This window comes from Hipposideros armiger, unplaced genomic scaffold, assembly GCF_001890085.2.
Source record: "Hipposideros armiger isolate ML-2016 unplaced genomic scaffold, ASM189008v1 scaffold_175, whole genome shotgun sequence".
Lineage (NCBI taxonomy): Eukaryota > Metazoa > Chordata > Mammalia > Chiroptera > Hipposideridae > Hipposideros > Hipposideros armiger.
The window spans coordinates 2763458-2785896 of NW_017731525.1; the positions used below are offsets into that span (position 1 = coordinate 2763458).

General features: G+C 39.6%; 1 pseudogene; it reads right to left on the reverse strand.

Moving 5' to 3' along the window:
• Nucleotides 1-12350: 12350 nt before the first annotated feature.
• Nucleotides 12351-13383, reverse strand: LOC109387939 (histone-lysine N-methyltransferase SETMAR-like; annotated as a pseudogene).
• Between the last annotated feature and the right edge of the window lie 9056 nt (nt 13384-22439).

Consider the following 22439-nt stretch of genomic DNA (forward strand, 5'->3'; position numbering starts at 1 on the left):
GAGAAAGGCACAAGCTGCCCTGTATGATGCAGTCTCATTGATTCTCACTGTGAACAATGGCATCCCTTTCTCCTGCTTCTCACAATACCAGACCTGATGTAGAAGAGTTACAGGAGAAGGGATGGTGGAAAGGGAGTGCTGAATCTCCCATGGCTCCATCAGCAGTGAATAAGAGATAAGTAAAATATTGTTGAGTAGCCATTGATGTTAGACAACATGAATTCCTGGTGAAGCCAACATGCAGGATATCATGACTTCCAGCAATCCCGGGATAAATGAGTGGAAGAGTGGCAGCAGAGGGAAGAAAATAAGGAGCCTCCTTTAGGCTAAGAGACTGGCAATGTGGTCGTAGCTGAAATGAATGACCGTTAGGTCCAGGCTCAGTTGGTGGCCGGCTGGCTGTAAGTAGTACATGGGTCTTGAAAGAGAAATTCTGAGTCTGTAAACATTGTGCTCATAGTGTTTTGGGATAAACAGAGAGGGCTGGTGTCTTAATTTTCCCAGGTCTGTATCAGACTGACTCAACAATCTCGAGGAAATTGTTTGCTGCACCCCAATTTCCTCATCTTTTAAATAAGGTTAATATTGCTGTAGAAGCAGTTTGAAACTTGTAGAAGCAGTTTGAAGTGTGAAGGAGAAGCAATGCACTAATGCAAGTTATTATGGCTTTCAAATTTGTTATTTTGGTATTTTGAGTGCTAAAAGGAGTTTCTTGGCGGAGTCTTTCTCTTTCATAAATCTAATCAGAAATGTTCAATTTCTGCACACACAAGTAGGCAGCTACAACTGGGAAAATGATTCTGTGATTCCACACATTTCTTTGACAAGTCACAAATGGATTTTAGTGACCAGCTGCAGCTTGTGTGTTAAATTCAAATAATTCATTCTTGGCACAGTTATTTTTTACATTCTCTTGTATTAGAAAAAAAAATTAAATTATGCTGCCTACCATTACACATTGTAAAAACGATAGATTATATCTATTTGGAGAGGATATTGCATGCTAAATGCATAAAATGAAATGTCAATAAATTCAACAATATGTTTCGCCTCTGATCAGCGGGGGCAAACCTTCTCTGGATCTTTAGTCAGCAGGTCTGCTAAGACCTTCAGGGAATTTTCTTATCTCATAAACTACAGGAAATGTAAAATGGAGATGAGTGTTGACTACTTTCCAGGTACTCAAATGGAAACTAGCTTTCAGAGCTTAGGTTGATCTAGAATTCCTTCCCCCTCCCAAGGGTCTGAAGCCAATAACAGTAACTCGGACAGACCGTCAATCTGCTTAGTAACATGCCTGACTTTCAGAAGGGATGTTTTCTCAAGTCAAAAGGGTGTTCTCACCCTGGATAGAATTCTTGTGTTGAAGGGACCAGTTTATCCATTAGCATCCTGAGATCCATTCAACAAAGAAATGCATTTTAACCTTATTTTATCTCTATACTTTTTCAAGTCCATGATCACGTAAATACACACAAAGTACAAAAAAAAAGTGTATCTGGAGTGAGAGATATTTCAAAATTGCTATCATAGAGTAATGATGAATATTATCACATTGGAGGTAGCTTGATGGAAAAGAGTCCTTGGGTGTAGGTGTTTGCATGTAGCCTTTGACTAAATAAACACAGAATTTCTACCAACCTAATTAACCTTAAATTAAGCATGCCTACTGTTTACTGTGATTACCTCATCAGACAAGCTGTTTCAGCGTCTGTTTTTCTTCATGGTGAAAAAGGTTCTCTTTTACTTCAAAAGTGAGTTTTCCTCCTCTTAAGCTCAGTTGTTTGGCCAATTCTATCCAAAATAAATACTTCTTTCTCACCTATTAGCTGTTTAAGGCTGAGTTGTGTCTTTAAATGCGTGTGCCCGACTCTCAGGGCAGACTTTCGACTTCAGTGGGAGCTCTGAGTCTTTGAGGGCCTGATCTGACCTTGTGTTTGTGTTCAGTATATAAGTATTTATGTAATGTTTTCATTTCCTGGCCCGCTCAGTATCATTTCTTTGGCAAAATATATTCACTTCCCTCACATTTTCCCCATCTGTTATATTCTTAAGTCTAGCTATTACTGTGCTTTTTTCCTTTGATCTTTTTGAGTCTGGATATCGTTTTTCCAAGGACAATGCATGAACACATATACGTAAACCAAAAGAATGCACAGCATTTGTTTTCTGCTGTGCAAATATGCATGTTATCTAGAATAGTATTTAGCTTTACATATAATAAGCTATGCAGTAATATACAGATTTTACCCTTTATATATATTTTGCATATTTGTGTATGTGTATATATGCTGACAAAATGAATTGATTTTCTTTTCTAAATAGAGACAATGAGTTCCCTATTTGTTAATTTTATGAGGAAGAACTTTATCTGTTAGAGAACTAATGATCTGAGTTTTCTTCATTTTTCCTTTTCTAGGTCTAATTCTGGATATCATCTAGATGGAGAGGTTTTCAGTTTTTCTTTTGATGCATCCATGTTTGTTTTCCTTTTGTTCCCAAATACTATGTTCTGAAATCATGGCTTGCTTGTCATCCTGAAAGACGTTAACATTCAAGAAAACAGCGAACTGGGTACCAGGCATCTGTGGATTGATTCTGGATTCCAGGTGGCTATTGGAGACACAGCAAATGAAGGGTCCCATTTTAATATATTTGCTGCTCTTGTTTTCTCACTTGACTTCCCAATCTAATTTCTTTACTGCCAGGGGTTCTCACTCATATCACCATTTAAAATTTAAAAGCAATATATATTTAAATGCAAAACAATGTGCTTATATGGAGAGTGCCACAGAGGAAAAGTATGACAGTGGGTTTCATTTCAGGGATTTCTGGATAATCCCCTGAGTGGTAGAGCCAGAAGTAAGAAACATTAGATCATTCCAAAGGACTGAAAATAAAACAAATAGCATTTCCTGTTTAATCATGGTCTGCGTCTTTCCATGTGAGGGGATTCTTGTTTTTATTCATTTGCTCTTTATTATCTTCCTTTTGGGGGACTGTGGTTGCTGTGAAGAGCAAAGAGAGCAGCCTCCAAATTTATTTTAACAGTAGGAGAGGTTATAAGTCACCCATTCTCACACTTTGAGAAAACTGAGAAATTCTATTAGTAATGTGCATGCATTTTAGGTTTTCGTTACGCAAAGAAAGGTTTTCTTGGCTCAAAACACCCTTCTGAAATCTTACTGTTGTCGGGTATGATCACATAATTCAAATGGGGAATTTTTGACTCAACGTCCCATCTTATCAATCCACTCAGGGATACCCAGGAGAGTGATCAGTTCCATGGAACTAGCTGCTTGCACAACCTGCTGTCATAAAGGCCAACAACAAAGCAAAAATGTGAAAATCTCAATAAAAATGGAAAATATTTAATATCATGCAGTATGAATATTTACCAAGAATGTTTGGATGTTTTGTAATAGTAGTTTTTCGAATACATAAGTAAGTTTATGTCTGGGGTCAACAGTCAAAAGTGTGCTCCTAGAGTAAATACTAAATTGTTCTGGTAGTGAGACAGTTGAGTAGACTATAATATGTGTAACTTTGAATTTATCCGTTTCAACTGCTTCAGCTTTGTTTTGTTTTAATGTCCCTTCAAAAAAAATGATATTCTGCTCTTTTCTGTGGAAACACTAGTAGTTAAATGAAATAAACCTTCTTGTCTGGCATAAATTTGTTTCCCTTCTAGAAATTTCAAAGCTGAGATTTGTGTGTGAGTATGCGGTGTATGTGCATGTGTGAGCCCATACAGTGTGCGAGTGCCATCCACATTCCTGAAAAGTTATGTAGATGGGAGTAAATAGAAATGAAATCATATTTTCAACGTTCCATGGAAATTCAGTGTAATGTTACTCCTCTGGGGATGACTTTTAAGTGAAACCTACTTTAATAATGTAGTTACCCCCACAGGTATATAGATGGAGGTTTTTGGTTTTTTTCCCCTGAACACTATATTTTCCATAATGAGGTATAGCCATATAGCAATACTAATTAACTTTGAAAATAAAAAACTGAAAAGAGACATAGAATATTTGAGATAACTTTCTAGAATGGGTGTCAGTATTTCTGCAGCTTTCTGAGGCAGGCATTAAAAATGAGGATAATGAACATAAAGCCCAAGCACCTGAAACAGGACAGCAGTGTGCTCATCTCTCTCTTTCCTTTTCTTTCTCTGTCTCAAGGCTTCTGTCTTTGTATCATTTTGGCAAAGAAGAGGATAGATAGGCTTTGGTACTAGCGGCTCTCTACTGGAGCAAGTGGCCTGCTGGGAGAGCTGAGCAATCCAGTGCAAGCAAGCAGGGAGAGAGCAGTATGTCCACAACCTTGTGGCTGAAACTGTCTACGTGGGAACTGGAATTTCCTCAGGACCCTATCTTCATGATCTGGAGGCCCATCTGTAGAAATTGGACAGTGTCCATCAGCATAAATAAGTTACAATACGGTGATAGCTGGTTCTGGGTATCCAAGTTCTCATGCCATCTAAAAACATAAGCCAAAAGGTTGAAATATCATTATGTACCCTTTAACCCCCATTTGAAGACATCTTTAAGCTATTGTTTTAAGTTAAGAGTCAAGTAAATGCATGTGAGTACCTATATGGAAAAATAAACATAAAAAAAAGACAAATATTCACCCTTCTGCATCACTCTATATAAGATATTAACTGGAAATGGAACAGGGACTTACATGTGAAAATTTTAGAAAAAAACATAAGAGGAAATCTTAGTAACCTTAGATTTGGCAAATATTTCTCAAATATGACACAAAAGCATGAAAGAAAAATAAGAAATTGCAACTCATCAAAATTAAAAACCTTTGCTCTTCCAAAACCATTGTTGTGAAAATGGAAGGCAAGCCACACCTTGGAAAAAAATTTTTTTTTTGTAAATCATATACCTAACATAGTACTTATATGCAAAATATATTAAAAACACAACTCTTGGGCCAGCCGAGTGGTGTGGTGATTAGGAGTTGGCTTGGGATGCCAGCTCTGAGAATCAGGGCCCTGGTTTGGATCCCACATGAGGGCCAGTGATGCTGCCCTCTACAGCTAAGATGGTGAACAACAGCTCAACCTGGAGCTGGGCTGCCGTGAGTCCCTGGCAATGGCGTAGGCTGCAGTGGGGCTGGCCGGGAGCTAGCGTGAGCTGCCGTGAGCAGCTGTTTGATGGCCGGTGAATGACTGCCTCACCAGAGAAGAGTGCAATGATAATACCAACATGGGCCAGTGAAGTGACATCCTCCATAACTAGACTGAAGAACAAAAGGACAGCAACTTGTCTGTTCCCCTTCCCTGATTCCTCAACGCTGTTCCCCTCCCCCAATTTCCCAATAAAATCTTTAAAACAAACAAACAATAACAAAAAAACCCACAATTCTGATAATAAGACAAGAGCACCCATTTACAAAACTGAGCAAAAGATTTGAAGAGACCCTTCACCAAAAAAACAAACAAAAACCCAATATACATGAGTGTCAACTAAGCACATGAATGGATACTGAGCATTAATTATTCTTAATCATGAGAAAATATCAGACAAACCCAAAAGGAGGGCATTTTACAAAATAACTTATCTATAATCAGCAAGTGTTAAAGTCATGAACGTCAAGGTAAGAATAAGGAACTCTTCCAGATTGAAGGACCTTAAAGAGACATGACAAGTAAATCATACACTGTAAAGGCCGTTATTGAGACAATTGGTAAAACTCAAATGTGGTTTAATGATTAGATAGTATTAATACATCAATGGTAATTTCTCGATTTTTATGCTTGCTGCTTGCTTTGTAGTTATGTTGGAGAATGTCCTCATTTGTAGGAAATACACACCAAATATTTAAAAGTGATGATGCAGCGTCATGTCAGGAACTTACTCTCAAATGATTCAGATAATCAACAGTCTTTTACACTACACTTGCAACTTCTCTGTGAGTTTGAGATGGTTTCAAATATTTTTTAAAAACTTAATACCTACCACTGGGGAAAAATAGAAAGCATTTATTTATACATACACATGCATACATTATATATGTAATATAAACAGTAATATTATACAGATTCTTAGACCTTACCTTAAGAAGTATTAATTTCAATTATTTTTATATATCTTAGTGATTTATGTTATTTTTACAAAACTCCAAGGTGAGGCACATACATACTTTGAGAACCATCTAGAAATTATTTACTCTATCCCCACGCCTCTATTTGGGAGAAGAGAAAACTGAGTTCTAAAGAGGTGATATCATTTGTTCAAGGTTATATAGTTACATACTGGTAGAGCGAATATAATGTTGTTGACACCTAAATCTTGTTAAGTATTGGCACATGGTATCGAAAGAAACAAAAATATATTATTGCCATTTTACAGAAAAGGAAACTGATGCTTATACTTAGTAAAAAGTTGCCAAAGGTCATATAGTTGTAAGAGACAGAAACAGAACTTGAATCCAGGTCTGCTTGAGTCCAAAGAATGAGTTCTTACTATCACACCATGATATACCTAGTAAGTACATAGTAGCTGGCCATAAATGTTTTTGAATTAATGAATGTTGAATGGTGCCTCAACTGTATGTTCATGGATGACTGTTTTCTGTAAGCTTGCAAGTCATAGAAAACGGCTGACAATTTGATGTAAAGATTCCATATAATAGTTTGATTATTACCATCTATGCTCTTTCTCTTTTGTCTTAGTCCTTGGTATCAAAATACAAGTTTGGGAGGGACACGCCTTCAGCATAAGTCACTTAGTGTTAACCAAGCAAGGATTTAACATCGAAGTATTAGGTGCTAAAAAACTATTACATGACTTTATCTAAATTTTCAATTCTATCAAAGATATATAGTATTATATTGATTTTCAAAAGTCTTTTGAATTGTTTAGTTAGAAAAATTGGCGGAGAGATAGAAAAGGAAGCAGGAAGCTGAGATGAGACTTTTCACAACTTATGATGTGGAACTAATGGTGAATAAAGAAGATAACAGAGCTCATAGAAAATTCTTCATGTTTCTTTAATCAGTCTCTGTAAGAATGATATCACATGAAAAGAAATTGTAATTATGGATAAGAAACTGTACTTTCAGCCTTAGATATGAAAGAGAAACATATGTGTGTATATATTGATGAAGCAATAAGCATTAAAATGCTAATTAAAAACTCATTCAAGGAAAATAGATGTAAATATTATTAAAATACAATTATCAGCACATTATTGTCAGCACAGTATCTATAATCAAATCCATATCATAAATAAGTTCAACTATTATCATAACAAAACTAATTAAATAAATGTTATTAATAAAATCATTCATCTTCATGTAAAAACTATACACTGAAAATCACACTAGAAACACACTTTAACATTAACTTTAAATTTCATTCCTAATACAAAGTGAGTGGCACATCTTTGCTCTCTATAGTTCTTTTAGCTTTCCACCTTGTTTTCTAATATTCTATTTGACTACTAGCAGAAAAAAAAGGTCATGATTTATACTGTTTCAGTCCCACTGAAGGGTGTATCAGACATTCAATATTAAGGACTAAATAGTGCATATAATACACTAAATAGATGCATCATATAATATTATACTCATAGAAGAAACGTAGATGGCAAATAATTCTCATTTAAAGAGCACTATATAGTTCACCATTAATGGCTGGATGCAGCTGGAACCTAATTGGCAATTAGATGTGTGGGGTTAGGCTCATAGCAAAAGACCTGCTGGGTTCCTTGTAGCAAACTCTAAAAAATAAACAATAATCAATGCTGTATGAAAAATATAGCCAAACTAGTGCCATATAGATCAATAAGACTACCCAGTCAAATATAACTAAATTATTACATCTAATTTAGACAAATCTATTGTGCTCTACATGCAATAGATTTAAACCCCAGTCCTGTCTGTTGGACCACATTACACGCTGAAGGATGAAATGTAGTCATTAGCAGATTCTTTAGGTTTATGAATAGATAGCTATGAGGGTTGAGATAAGAAAAAGCCAATTGAAGATCTTCCTGAATTTGTTATTGCTAAAGACATTGCTCATATCACTTGATAATCCATGTACCAAATATCTAGTGTAAGGCATTATACAATTCTCTTTAAGGATAGTAGAACTTCCAATCAGATACCAAAAAACTAATAATCTTAAAAATACAGTATATTCATACAGTGGAATACTACTCAGCAATATAAAGGAACAAACTACTAATAAACACAACACTGTGGATTAATCTCCATAACAGTATGCTGAGAGAAAGATGCCAAAAGAAGTCTACAAAAAGTATATATTGCATGATACCATATATATGAAGTTCTAGAACAAGTAAATCCACGTTGAAAGAAGTCAGATCAGTGAGAAATTGAATGGAAAAGGGCAGAAAGACTTTTTTTGAGGTGATGGTTATGTTCTACGTCTTGACAGGGTTGTTGGGCTACGTGGGTGTGTGCATTTGTCAGATCTCCTGGAATTGTAACACTGAAGGTCTGTGCCATTCATGGTTGATAAGTTGTGTCTTTATAAAAGACAGTAAAAGAAAAAATATGGTGTTATTTTATTTCTCTTTTCATCTTTGCTTTCAACAAGGTCAAAAGCTAATTTCTTTCTTTTTTTTTAATTGGGGAATTGGGGAAAGGGAACAGGCAAGCTGCTGTCCTTTTGTTCTTCAGTCTAGTTGTGGAGGATGTCACTTCACTAGCCCATGTTGGTATTTTGATCACTGCACTCTTCCTGGCTGAGTCAGGCGGACACTGGCCATTGGACGGCAGCTCGGGGCAGCTCTCGCCGACTGCTGGCTGCTCACGCTGGCTGCCAGCCATGCATGGTAGCTCATGGCAGCCCACTGCAATCCACTGCAACCTACGCCAGCGCTGGCAACTCACAGCAGCCCAGCTCCAAGTCAAGCTGTTGTTCATCATCTTAGCTGTAGAGGGCACAGCATCACTGACCTATGTGGCAACTGAACCAGCGGCCCTGCTGCTCAGAGCTTGTGCTCCTAAGCCAACTTCTAACCAACTGAGCCACTTGGCTGGCCCTCTTTCTTCTTTCTTAAAAACATCTTTATTTCCAGTTATCTTAAATAGTTCACAATAAGCATTACAGAATTAGTATCACTTCCATTCAATGAAATATCACTATTCTGAATGCAGGTTGCAAGTACATGTTTTCATATGTATGAAACAGCATGCAGAAAAGCAAGAACCATGGCAGATCTTCTCACTGCCTCCATGGGATGTAACATGAAAATTCCCCTAATGACAGTACAGTAATTTGAACAGAAGAGTGTAAGATTACCGTAAGATCATCTTTTCCATTCATAAAACATAACATGATTGTGAAATGTATGTACTTTATATGTCCACTTGGCATGATGGGCATACTGAAAGGAACCAAGAAAATACTATAGCTCTCAATTAGCTGCCTTCAGTAATTTAGAAATTGATGCACTTTCATTTTCCTGCTAAGGCCCCAAGCTTTTGGCATCTCCTTTCTTATTTAGTCTTGATCTAATTTTACTGCACTTTTCATTTTTCCATATTCTTAATACCCTTATGTCACTACATCTCATGTAAACAATTTTTAACATACTATGTTTATAGAATGCAATAGGATGCAAAACACATATGTAGACATAGGCTACCCATAGGCTGTAAGGGGCAGACAGGATACATAAGACAGGAATGGGGAGAGCTTGTTCAAGAGAATCAGAAAAAAAAAGTACAAGAGTTTATCTGAGAAAAAAGGTAAAATCAAGGGCTATATAAAATGTTACAGTGTTTCACTGATGCTAAGGCAGTCATTGTTTTTTAGAGAAAAGACTGATGTAGGTGAGATCTCTAACTTTTTTGTTATTTGAGTTATTGTGTCTATCTAACTGAACTTTAAACCTAATGTAGGGTTTTGGTAAAGATTGATTAGATAATAGGTTCATTCTACAAGGTGATTAAGCTATTACCCTGAGGGAGGGAGGCAATTTGGAGAGATGTATTATTTCTTTCAGGCCCTTACAGTGCCATTTAATCCAGCTGTTCAAACACGAAGCCATTTAAAGTGCTTTCTACCACTCAGAAGGAAATTCTCGATAATATAGATAATCAGCACTAATGACCTGTTCAATGGGACAGGGGATCTAGATGGAGGCAGAGATGGTAAAGGGTCAGAACTGGGCAGCACAAGCAGGGAGCAAGTTCCATCACGGGGCTGAGAAGCTGTTTTACGGGGAGATTGCTCCATAAATAATGAGTCCTAAGACCCGAGATCACCAACTAAAGGGTACACTTAGGAACAAGGGAAAATGGGTATCTGCTTGCTTATAAGGTGATTCATTGATTCCTGCCATCATATCCTGCCTTCAACTCTTACTCAGAACTGGTGGATTTCACACTATTATTTTAGAGACATTACTTAGCTTTGACTATTCTTTTATCATTAGGCTCTTCTACCTCCTTTGGTCTAAGCAGAATGCAGGATTTAGAGGGTGTGACAGTGGAATGTGGGCATCGATTTGAGGTTGTGGGGTAGGTGTGTGACTGGTTCCTATTTGGGGCCACAATTCTTCCAGCCCACCAGACATTAGCACCTACACTGGAATTATTAGGCTCAGATGGTATATTCAGGCTCTCCATCAAATTCAGGGGATGTAGGTGTAAGAAGCACGCATGGTTCTTGCCAAACCCTGCACTGAGTGAAATTGAGCTCAGGATGTCCTTTGTGTACAGAAGCGTGTGTAGGGAGAGAGCTATTCAGTTCATAATGGCAGCTGCTGGTCAGTGTGCCAGTATGCCCGTCTAGTAGGTTATATCTAGCATTAGAGCTCCGACAAGGAGAGGTAGATCTGATACCTTGTATGAAGAGCCTGTCTGCAAATCGGTGTAGCAGATTTTTGTATCATTAAGCTTGGCCAGCAGATTCCAAGGTTCATCAAGTTCTGCTAAGTCAGTGTTTCTCAAACTTAGTAAATATGAAAATAAACTGAGGTGGGGTGGGGGTTTGTTAAAAGTGCCTGAAGATAATCATTCAGCATATCTTGGATAGGGCCTCAGAATCTGGATTTTTAACAAGCGTGACTACTGACTTGGGTCTAGATGGCCTGTAAAACTTACTTGAAGAAAGCATCTGATGGGGAGTCACTGATGAAAGTCATCCAAGTGGTAGATGAGAGCGGAGGAAGAGGCTGTGGTTGAAAAAGTAGCACTTTTTGCATGATTGCATGTTCTGGATTGTGGCTAAGGTTGAACTTTAGCAGAATTCCATAGTGGGAGAGGAAGCAGGATAGTAGATCTGCTGACAAGGCATAGAGCCCTGGGTTCTGGTCCAGCTGCCTGTGCTGGTATTTCATCTGCTCCTCAAATTGGAGTCAGTGTGTTAAGGGCTGGAGGGCAGGGACACTTTAATTGCTGGGGCATCTTGGAGAGCCCTCCAGAAATGTGAGATGAACTGAAGACTGCCCAACCTGAGGGAATGTATCACCTGAGTGTTTCTGGACAGTAAAGGCTCTTTTAGAACTGGGGCTTGGTTTCTTCCATGATCTCTCTACCGCCGTAGATGCCATTTCCAAAAGACCAGAGTTTGGTTAGTGAAGATACTGCTGTTGTTCAACTTGTTAACTCTGTAAATTCGGTGAAGTTAACTTGTCTCTTTGAGCCTTGGTGTCCTCATGTGTAAAATGGGTATAATAACAGCACATTGGATTGTTGTGAGAATGGGGAGAATAGGTATAAAGCATTTTGAATGGTATCTGTGTATACAGAGACTCAATAAAAAGCAATTCTTGTAGTTTTGCTTTTATGAACATCACGAAGTAGTAGAAAGGATGTGGGTTCTACAGTTAGGCCTGACTTTGAATCCAATCTATCACTTCCTAGCTATATGACCTTAGGCAGTTTAATTCCTTTCTCTGCATTGAAATTACTCATTTCAAAAATAGAATCATTTTGCCTATCGTGCAAGGTTGTTGGGAATATTAGCAATAATATAGGAAAAACATCTGGTGTCGTACAGAAATTGATCAATAAATACTACTGCTTCTCTCCCTCTTTCATTTCTCCTCTTAACTTCTTTTTCTACTTCTTACATTTTGAAGTTCTGAGCTCATAAAACCATCGAGAGGGAGCTGGTTTGCTACCCTGATTTCAACTATTACCTTCAAAAAATTGCACAGGAAAGCTAGAGCTAAATGGAATGTGGATTAATTAGTCAACATGACCAAAATCTTCCTGAATTGCTCTCCTAGTCAAGATCCAGAATTATTTTTAGTGGCTTCTATGATTTAGTATTAGGTTGGTGCAAAAGTAATTGTGGTTTCAGACTGTGAATTTTAAACCATTATAACTAGGCTCAGACACATCTTCATTAATCAAAATAGGAGCCATTACAATCAACACATTTTTGCCAATGAGAAATAAGTTTGTTCATTCCGGTGGCACTAAAATCCATGCTTCAGGATTCGATGTATTCTTGGAAAGTATTTTCTGCATCCTGCTTGTTGTGGAAGCATTTTCCCTGCAAAAAGTTGTCAAGATGCTTGAAGAAGTGGCAGTCAGTTGGTGAGAGGTCAGGCAAATATGGGGGATGAGACAAAGCTTCATAGCCCAATTTGTTCAACTTTTGAAGCATTGGTTAAAGCATTGCGACGTGCAGTCAGGCATTGTCGTGGAGAAGAATTGGGCCTTTCCTGTGCCAATGCCAGCTGCAGGCATTGCAGTTTTTGGTGCATCTCACTGATTTGCTGAGCATACTTCTCAGATGTAATGGTTTCGCTGGGATTCAGAAAGCTATAGTGGGTCGGACTAGCAGCAACCACCAAACAGTGACCATGGCCTTTTTTTTGGTTCGAGTGTGGCTTTGGGAAGTACTTTGGAGCTTTTTCTAGGTCCAACCACTGAGCTGGTCATCACCAATTGTCGTATAAAATCCACTTTTCATTGCACGTCACAATCCGATGGAGAAATGGTTCATTGTTGTTGCATAGAATAAGAAAAGGCGACACTTTGAAATTATTTTTTTTATTTGTGGTCACCTCATGAGGCACCCACTTATTGAGCTTTTTCACCTTTCCAATTTGCTTCAAAAGCAGAACGACCATAGAACGGTCGATGTTGAGTTCTTCGGCAACTTCTCATGTAGTTGTAAGAGCATCAGCTTCGATGATTGCTCTCAGTTGGTCGTTGTCAACTTCTGATGGCCGGCCACTACATTCCTCAACTTCAAGGCTCTTGTCTCCTTTGCAAAACTTCTTGAACCACCACTGCACTGTACGTTCATTAGCAGTTCTTGGGCCAAATGCGTTGTTGATGTTGCAAATTGTCTCCGCTGCTTTACGACCCATTTTGAACTCAAATACAAAAATCGCTTGAATTTGCTTTTTGTCTAACATCATTTCCATAGTCTAAAATGCATATAAAATAAACAGCAAGTGATAAATCATTAGCAAAAAAACAAAGTGATAAATGCGCATTAAAATGATGTATAACATAACCATATTTATTTAAGAATGTATTCCAATATCAAAGGCAAATTTCAACAATGCAAAAACTGCAATTACGTTTGCACCAACCCAATACAATGACAGTTCTGATGGCCATTCCAGAAAAAGAGTTCCAAAATTGGTTTGAAGGGTAGACTAGGCGCTTGGTGTCTAGGAGAGTATTTCGAAGGTGACTGTAGTGATATTCACCAACGAGGTATGTAGCACTTTTTCTAGGATGAGTTTGCGAACTTCATTGTCAGACCTCGTATACACACGTGGATGACTAACTTAGTCTGAGACCTGAGGAACAGCAATGGGCATTGTTAGCCATAGCCAGTTAAAGGAATCTACAATTAAATACTAGACCTGAGAAAGCACATGCCAAAAGTTAATCTGAAGAATGTTGTTACCAAGTAAGGGCCATGGTTGGGTTGTTGGATAACAACTTACAAGATTCTGTAACACAGCATCCTCCTTGTTTGGCGCCATTCTTACTGGGCCACTTTCATGAGCTATAATGTCTGACTGTGACAATTAACATATCATAATCATGAATAAATCACCATGCAAAGTCAAATTCAAGACATTCCCTTGGATAGTCCCTACATGCCAAACCCTAAACCAGATGCTTAAGAATACAAGTGAAACACAACCATGTTCCCTACCCTGTGATAACTCATGGTCAGTTGAAGAATAAGTACTTTTAACAGGCCACTGATCCAGGAGCAGGAGATGTAAAGATGTGAGATGCCTTCCTTTCCCTCAGGCCTAGGGCAACCACATTAGAGATTGGCAGGTTACATGAAAAGCCTAGACTGTAGAGAACTGCATGTGAGAGAGGGAAAAAACTAATCTTTAACACTACACTTTGGCCAAGTGGCGCGATGGTTAAGAACTGGCTTGGGATGCCAGAGGGCCCCGGTTCGGATCCCACATATGAGGACCAGTGATGCTGCCCTCTACAGCTAAGATGCTGAACAACAGCTCAACCTGGAGTTGGGCTGCCATGAGTCGCTGGCGATGGCTTAGGCTGCAGCCCCTGTGGCAGTGGGTTGCCATGGGCTACTTGTGCGTAGCCAGCAGCCAGCGTGAGCGGCCAGCAGCCACAGTGAGCGGCCGTCCTGAAGCCGGGAACTGATCTGCCTCGCCCAGGAAGAGCGCAATGATGGTGCCAACTTGGGCCAGTGAAGCAACGTCCTCCACAACTAGACTGAAGGACAAAATGACAGCAACTTGTTTGTTCCCCTTCCCCCAATTCCCCAGCACTGTTCCCATCCCCCCAATTCCCCAACAAAAATCTTTAAAAAACAAACAAACAAAAAAACTATACTTTGCCTTCTTAGAAGGGGGCCTGGTTAGAGAAAAATCCAGCGGTAGCTGCTAGTGTTTTGTGCTCCTAAGGAGTGCCTTGGTGGAGAATTAACCCCTGGTCGTTTGCAGAATGTAAAAGAATTTATGAGGTTCTACAAGAGTATCCAGAGAAAAGATTTATTGAAAGTCAGAGTGAGAGAGAGAGAAAGAGACTGGCAAAAGTTTAGCCAGGGCAGAGTCTGATGGGGAACAGCTGCACCAATGAGAAGGCATGCTGGGGTTTTGTATTTTTCTAAGCAGAGTGTAGGGTTCTTGTCAGCTTGCAGGGGGGCTGCCGTTACAACTGTCCTCTCCTGGGAATTGTCCTGTTCTCATCTATGATATGGGTGTTTGTTAGCTTGCAGGGATTGCCATTGCGATTGGAAATTGTTCTGTTCCTACCTATGATGGATGTAAGTGCTTGTCAGCTTGCAGGTGCAGTGCTAGTCAGGGGAATTAGAGCCTAATGGTTAATGTTTAGCTCATCCCTGTTAGCCCACAAGCTCGCCCTGTTAACTCCTTGCCCATTCCATCTTGCCAGCTCACAAACTCACTCCTGCTAACTCTTTATTTGTCTCATCAAGGAACAGAGAGCCCTATTGCTTAGCTGAGCACCTTGACGCATTTCTGATAAGGAAAGGTGGTGGAAGATCTAGAAGGAACGGAAATTCTCTTCACAATCAAGTGACCATAATGTAGAATTGTATGGGCCATTAAGAGATAGGACATGAGAAGAGAGGAGGTAGGAGAAAGAGGAGTAATCAAGTGGTAGGAAGCTGGGATGCCTTGCAGGATAGCTTGACTTGTGGTAGGATAGCCAAAAGGTATTTTAGGATTTTAGGGACAGGATATCTACTATTTTATTTTATTTATATCTCTATTTCTTCCTCTCTCTCTCATATATATATATATATATATATATATATATATATATATATGTCATCTAAATCTATCTATCTAGAGAAGAGAGATATTTTATGAAATCATAGAAAAGTACTGTGTTCCAAGTTTAGGATGATGCTCTGTGGAACGGAGTCCACATGCTGGGATGGCAAGAAAATTCACAAACTACTCAATACAAGCAGGATGTCAAAGCCAGAAGGGATCATGAGATCAGAAGGCTTTTCATTCTCCCTTCCTTCTTCCTTCACACCCTGAAGGTGAAGGTGAAGAGGGTGGTAAACTTTCTAAAAGAAGTAAATAGGTTTTCAGCCAATCTTATCATGATCTTAAGGTACAAAGTAAGCCCTGTTGATGTTTGGATTATATTTAAATTCAAAGCTAACAAGTGTGGACTTTCTATTATATTCAGAGTCAAACCAAAAGTTTTGAATCTGAGGAGTAATTTATTTGAACACTGCCAATAATTATATCACAAGTTTAGCTAAAGCACTTTAAGAAGAATTTTATTTTTTAAGTAATAGGAACTTCTAAAATTGGACTACTTTTAAATGAGACCAAGTTTGGGAGATATATACGGTGAATATATGATTTTTTTAAAATGACAGGACAGATTAGGGAAAACATTCTTTCACAGAGTTTGGGTTTTTTAAGAATATTTTGTACAGATGCTGGCTCTGTAGATTTTTTTTTCTTTTTCACTGACAAAAATCTTGTGTGCATATATGTGTATATGTGTTTTAATTTATGGTCAGTAGCAAAATTTTGAGCAAGAAAAACTTCACTTAATTTTTGTAACTGAATGTAAAACATCTGACAGTATTTGCCGAGAAAACCCAAGTCGCCTGCTTTGTTTGCATAAGCAAAAGGAAAAGTCCAGGGCATGCATCTGCAAATCAACATCAAAGGGTTTCCGCAAAATGCAGGGAGGGTGACATGTATTTAGAGAAACAGTATGAGATCCTTCTGTTACTAGGGCACTGCTGGCTGCGGTTTTCTACACGAACCACTGCCAAGGGCAACTGAGGTTTATGTGTCTTTATTGCTGAGGTAGCTGGTCTTTTAGAGCTGAAGCTCACAGCTCTGTCTTTTGCCCACTCCCCTAACCTTTAACATCTGTTAATGATGAAGATACACAGCACATTTTTCTCTGAAAATAAGCCATTCTAAAAACTTTCATAAAGTCAAAGGTTTTGGAAAAAAGGAGAGAAAGTCATTAAGTAAGCACATCTTTCTTGAGACCTGATGCAAAACATGCCAACACCTGATATGAGTTATTCAGTGTGTATAAAATTTATTCCACAGAATTATGGCCTTGACACTTGACCAAAAAGTCTCTATTTATTTCCCATTATTAATTGGATCAGGTTTTCTTTTCTCATAACGAGATGGCCACAATCATGCATTTTAGAGGTAAGGAGATAATTTAGATCACCCATGTGTTCCAAATTTCTAAATTCTCCATTTATGTATTCCAAACAAGGAATATATCTTTGCAGGAATTGATAATGCTAAATTATCTAATATTTTGGAAGACAGATGACTCACGCTGCCCCAAAGCTATGATGCTATTATAAGCTCTGAAATTCTTCCCTCCCTTCTCTCCTTTCTCCTTTCCCCTTCCTTCTTATCTCTTCCTCCCTTCTTCTTCCTCCTCTTCCACCTCTTCATCTTCTTCTTCCTCTTTCTCTTCCTCCTCCCCCTCCCCCTCCTCCCCCTCTTCCTCCTCCTCTTCCTCCCCCTCCTCCTCACAGTGTCTCACAGCTGTGAGACACTGATATACCAAGGTTATGAAACCTTACTGAGCTGTTTGTACAGTGCTGCCAATGTAAGTGCACAGTGGCAAGTTTGCAAACTTAATTGTCATATATATACCTAGGAGTAAAATTTCTGAAACATATAGTGTGAATATGTGAAGTTTTTGTAGATAATTTCAGAGTTGTCCAAAATGGTTATACCAAGAATTCCAGTTACTTTACAACTTTGCCAAGACTTAATATTGTCAGATTATATTTTGTTTTGTTTTAGCACAATTTTAACAGGATGGAATGCTTTTGCTTCTCTCCTACCTGATTCTTACCATAAATTCTAGTCTGCATTTCCTCCAGGGCCTTTAGGCAAATAGTTCAAATTGACTAGAGGAATTCTGCAAGAACAACCTCCTGAATAGGTGGGAAATAATATGCAAAATCATGACAGTTTATCAAAGATTTACAGAAATCTCAGGACTGCACTCAGATCAACTGGGGTCAAGAAGTTAAGAACCAACCGGGAACAGAGATTTCAGCTCTTGCCCCACCCATTCTCCCTTCCCCTGTCATAAAAGAAGCCTGAATTTGGGGTTCTCTGAAGATGAATTTGAGGCACTGTTGCCAGAAAATGGGTTCTTGGTGTTCACCACAGGAAGAATTCAAGGACGCACCAAATAAGCCAAGCAAGCAGTAGATTTATTCAAGGATAGCACACTCTCAAGATGGAGAGAATGGGCAGGCTTGAAGAAGAGCAGCTGCCATAAAGAACAATGAGGCTTGTGAATTTATTACACTTAAAATGAAGGCATGAAATATTCAAGATTTAGAGGGTGGTATAATAAGCATTCCTGATACGGGCCAAATGAAGGGGCTTTTTCACTATAAAAACTCTAAGTTTTCTTTTTCCTAATGTTTTGGCACTGTAGCTCTTGGTTATCAAGTCAGTTTCTTAATCATAAATTATAGATTGTTTTTAACCTGAATCATGGAAAGTTCCTACCCCTACTCTAGATAACTGCCCTAAGATTTGTGATTTATACTTGTTGATTGTAATCATTGAAGCCTAATGCTCTTTCCTAACCCATTCTGGGCCCAGCTCCTGGGCAATTAACGTCACCTGACTAACTGGTTAAATGACCACTGGCTCCACAGAGCCATCACGTAGCCACCTGATATCAATAGCTATGAGTTCTGCTTTTTAAGCTTAACACTTTTAAGTTTATTAATTAAAATCTATATTTTTTCCTCATTCAGGGGCCTCAGGGATACAAGTAATACCCCAACAAGATCCGACGTGGTCTTCCAGGTGGAACATGGTCTTCCAGGTGGATTTCAAGACCCACTCCCTTCATCTGAGATCAGACAGGGCGAGAGTTCCATGAGTCCGTTTCCCGAATACATGAGAGCTGTACTCCCCTGCCCAGCAGGAAGCAGATACAGAAGAACAGACCTCCTGTCCCTCAGCTTCCCATAGAGATTTCATGGGGATCACGTCTCTCAAGGGGAAAACAAGGCAGGCAGTCAGAGATAGGCGCTGGGTCTCTGCATTCCTACATGTCCAACATCACCCACACAATACAAAGGCCCAGGGGACCTCCCCTCTCCACCCAAAACTCCCCTTTCTCACTGTAATTATCTGCTTCTATGAGGAAACAAATAGGTACAAACCACCCAACTAGCTTAAACCAGGCACTCACACACCTGTGCAATAAAGGCCGCTGCAACCTTCATTTCACCTGGGCCTCATTATACCAGCATTATAATATCATACATATGCCCGGAAGTTCATTAATATCATTATAACAGACTATATTCTGGGAAAAATAACATGTGTAGTCTAAAACAATGAGGTAATAGCCTGTTGTCAATCACAGGTGTCAATCAAGTGGTCTCAAACCTGGAAACAACCAGCCCATTATAGAGAAAACAGAGAGATTAAAAACCACCAAGGCCTCATTAGTTGGGGCCCTTGAGTTACTCTCTACTGCTTGGATCCGCTCCTATTTCTTTGGTGTGTACTGTCCTTTCTAATAAACTGCTTTTTTGCTACTTTACTTGTGCATCTCATCCAATTCGTTTCTCCAGACACCAAGAACCTGGACACCACACCAAGAAAAGTGTGTTCTCCAGTAACATCCCTAGGCAGGTCCTCACTGGCCACTGCTTCCCGTGGGGAGGAGGGATTTCCGTCCTTATTTGTCTCTGTTGGAACTGTCATGGCTACACGGGGGTGAAGGGTGGGCAGGGGGGAGTGCTGGGGGTGGAGATTTTCCTAAAACCTCAATGCTAATAATATTATAATCAATTATAATTAGCTAAACTTCACCTAAAGTGGCAAGATTATGTCCTGGATCTGCTCTCGGCTGATGAAATCTAGCTCTGGCTGGTCTAGTAGCTGCGCTTTTCCTTAAGGATGATCTCATTTCCTCCCTTCTTTTTCTCCCTTCACCTCCTCCTTCCCTTCCTCCCCATCGCTCTGTGCAGCCCTATTCTTTCTGCCTACAGTAACTGCACCATTAAGTCTCCCGTTTTCTTGGTTGGTGTCTTCTCAACCGGTAAACCTTTCCTTATTCTGTTGCTGAAAAATAGGTTCTTGGTGTCATCATAGGAAAGAATTCAAGGGCACGCCAAATGCAAAGCCAAGCAAGCGGTGGATTTATGAAAAGAAAAGAAGTTATTACACTCCCAAAATAGTGGAAGCGGGCAGGCCAGGACACGAGCAACTGCACCCAAGAGCAAAGAGGCTTAGGAACGTATTACTTTCAAAATGAGGAAGCTAAATATTCAAGTTTTAGTGTTGTTATAGGTGTTACTAGGTGGGTCGCCTCTGACCACTCCTGTCCATGAGGAGGAGGGATTTTTGCCCTTATTTGGCTCTAGTTGGAACCGTCAGGGTGACACGAGGGGGTGGGGGGATGTGGAGGTTTATTTCATGCTCACAATGCTAATAGTATTGTAATTCACTATAATTAGCTAAAGTTCACCTTGAGGGGCAAGATGGTATCCTGGGTCTGTTCTCAGCCACCAAAATCTATTTCTGGCTGATCCGGTAGCTGAACTTTTTCTTCATCTCCTCCTTTCTTTGTCTCCCCTCACAGACTCCTTCCCTTCCCGCTCCAGTCCCTGTGGCCCTATTCTTTCTGCCTACAGTAACAATTCCAAACCACGACATTTTGAACTTCAGCCTTTTTTTTTTTTAAAGATTTTTATTGGGGAATTGGGGGATGGGAGCAGTGCTAGGGAATTGGGGGAAGGGGAACAGATAAGTTGCTGTCGTTTTGTTCCTCAGTCTAGCCGTGGAGGACGTTGCTTCACTGGCCCAAGTTGGCACCATCATTGCGCTCTTCCCGGGCGAGGCAGATCAAGAAGCCAGCATCTAAACGGCCACTTACTGCGGCTGCTGGCCGCTCACACTGGCTGCTGGCTACACACGGTAGCCCATGGCAACCCACTGCCACAGGGGCTGCAGCCTACGCTGTCGCCATCGACTCATGGCAGCCCAGCTCCAGGTTGAGCTGTTGTTCAGCATCTCAGCTGCAGAGGGCAGTGTCACTGACCCTCATATGTGGGATCCGAACCGGGGCCCTCTGGTGTCCCAAGCCAGTTCTTAACCATCGCGCCACTCGGCCGGCCCTGAACTTCAGCCTTTTTAAGCATCAGACACACAGGCCTTGAACCAGTAACACTACTGGTGGATATGCAATGATATCTTAATGTATTTTCATTTCACTTCCTTAATAACTAAGGATGAGCCCCTCTTCATTTCTTTATAGGTGATTTGAATACCTTCTTTGTGAAGTACCTACTCAATACTAAAAAAACAAACCTAGAAAGAAAACTTTTTCTACTCACAACACTCCTGATACCAAATGTATGGGTTTTCCACACTTTGCAATCCTCCAATTCTCTGCAGACACCAACTGAGTATCCTGCAATTTAATTCAGTTCTGGCACTATCTACCTGGAGACGGTATCAGATCCCACAAGTTAAAGGGCTCAATTCCACAAGACTGCCCTCACTTCAGATGCCAATTGCAAATCCCAGGTTGTTACCTGTACTGATGACTGACTGGCTATGAATTGCGAGTTCCCATAAATCCCTCCTCAGGTTCAATAACTTGTTATAACAGTTTACAGAAATCAGGGAAACACTTTACTTACTCTTCCCAGTTTGTTATAAAGGATACAACTCAGTAACAGACCAACAGAAGAGATACAAGGGGAAGGTACGTAGGAAGGGGCACCGCCATATGTTCACCGACACAGAAGCTCTCTGAACCCCATCATTTAGGGCTCTTATGAAGGTTCTATTACATAAGCAGGATGGATTAAATCACTGGCCATTGGTGAAGTCAATCTCCAGGCCCTCTCCTCTCCCTGGAATTTGGGGCTAGGATTGAAAGCTCCAACTAATACCATTGGTTTCTCTGGTAACTAGGCTCCATCCACCAAAACTCACTTTATTAGCATAAACTCAGGTAAGGTTGAAAGGGACTTATTATGAATAACAAAAGATGCCCCTCTCATCCCTATCACTCAGGAAATTCCAAAGGTTTTAGAAGCTCTGTGTCAAGAACCAGGGACAAAGGCCAAATATATTTTTCTTTACAAAGTCATAAGACTTTCTCCCATTTTAAAATTAGTTTGCCCATCAGTTCCTACTGATTTGCAGGAATTCTTAATATAGTTTGTATATGAATCATTTGACAGAAATGTATGTTGAAATATCTTCTCCCATTCTGTGGTTTGCCTTTTCACTCTGCATTTCTTAATAAAGTACAGTGTATCAATATTTTGTCTCTATGATTAGTTTTTCGGGGGTTTCTGTTGGAGAAATCCTTTCTCGCCCAGAGTTCATGAAGATATTCCCCCTTTGTTAACTTCTAGAAATTATTGTTTTATATTTCACATTTAGGTCTTCATTCCAATTTGAAATTGAATTTAAATATGGTGTAAGGTATGAGTCAAGGT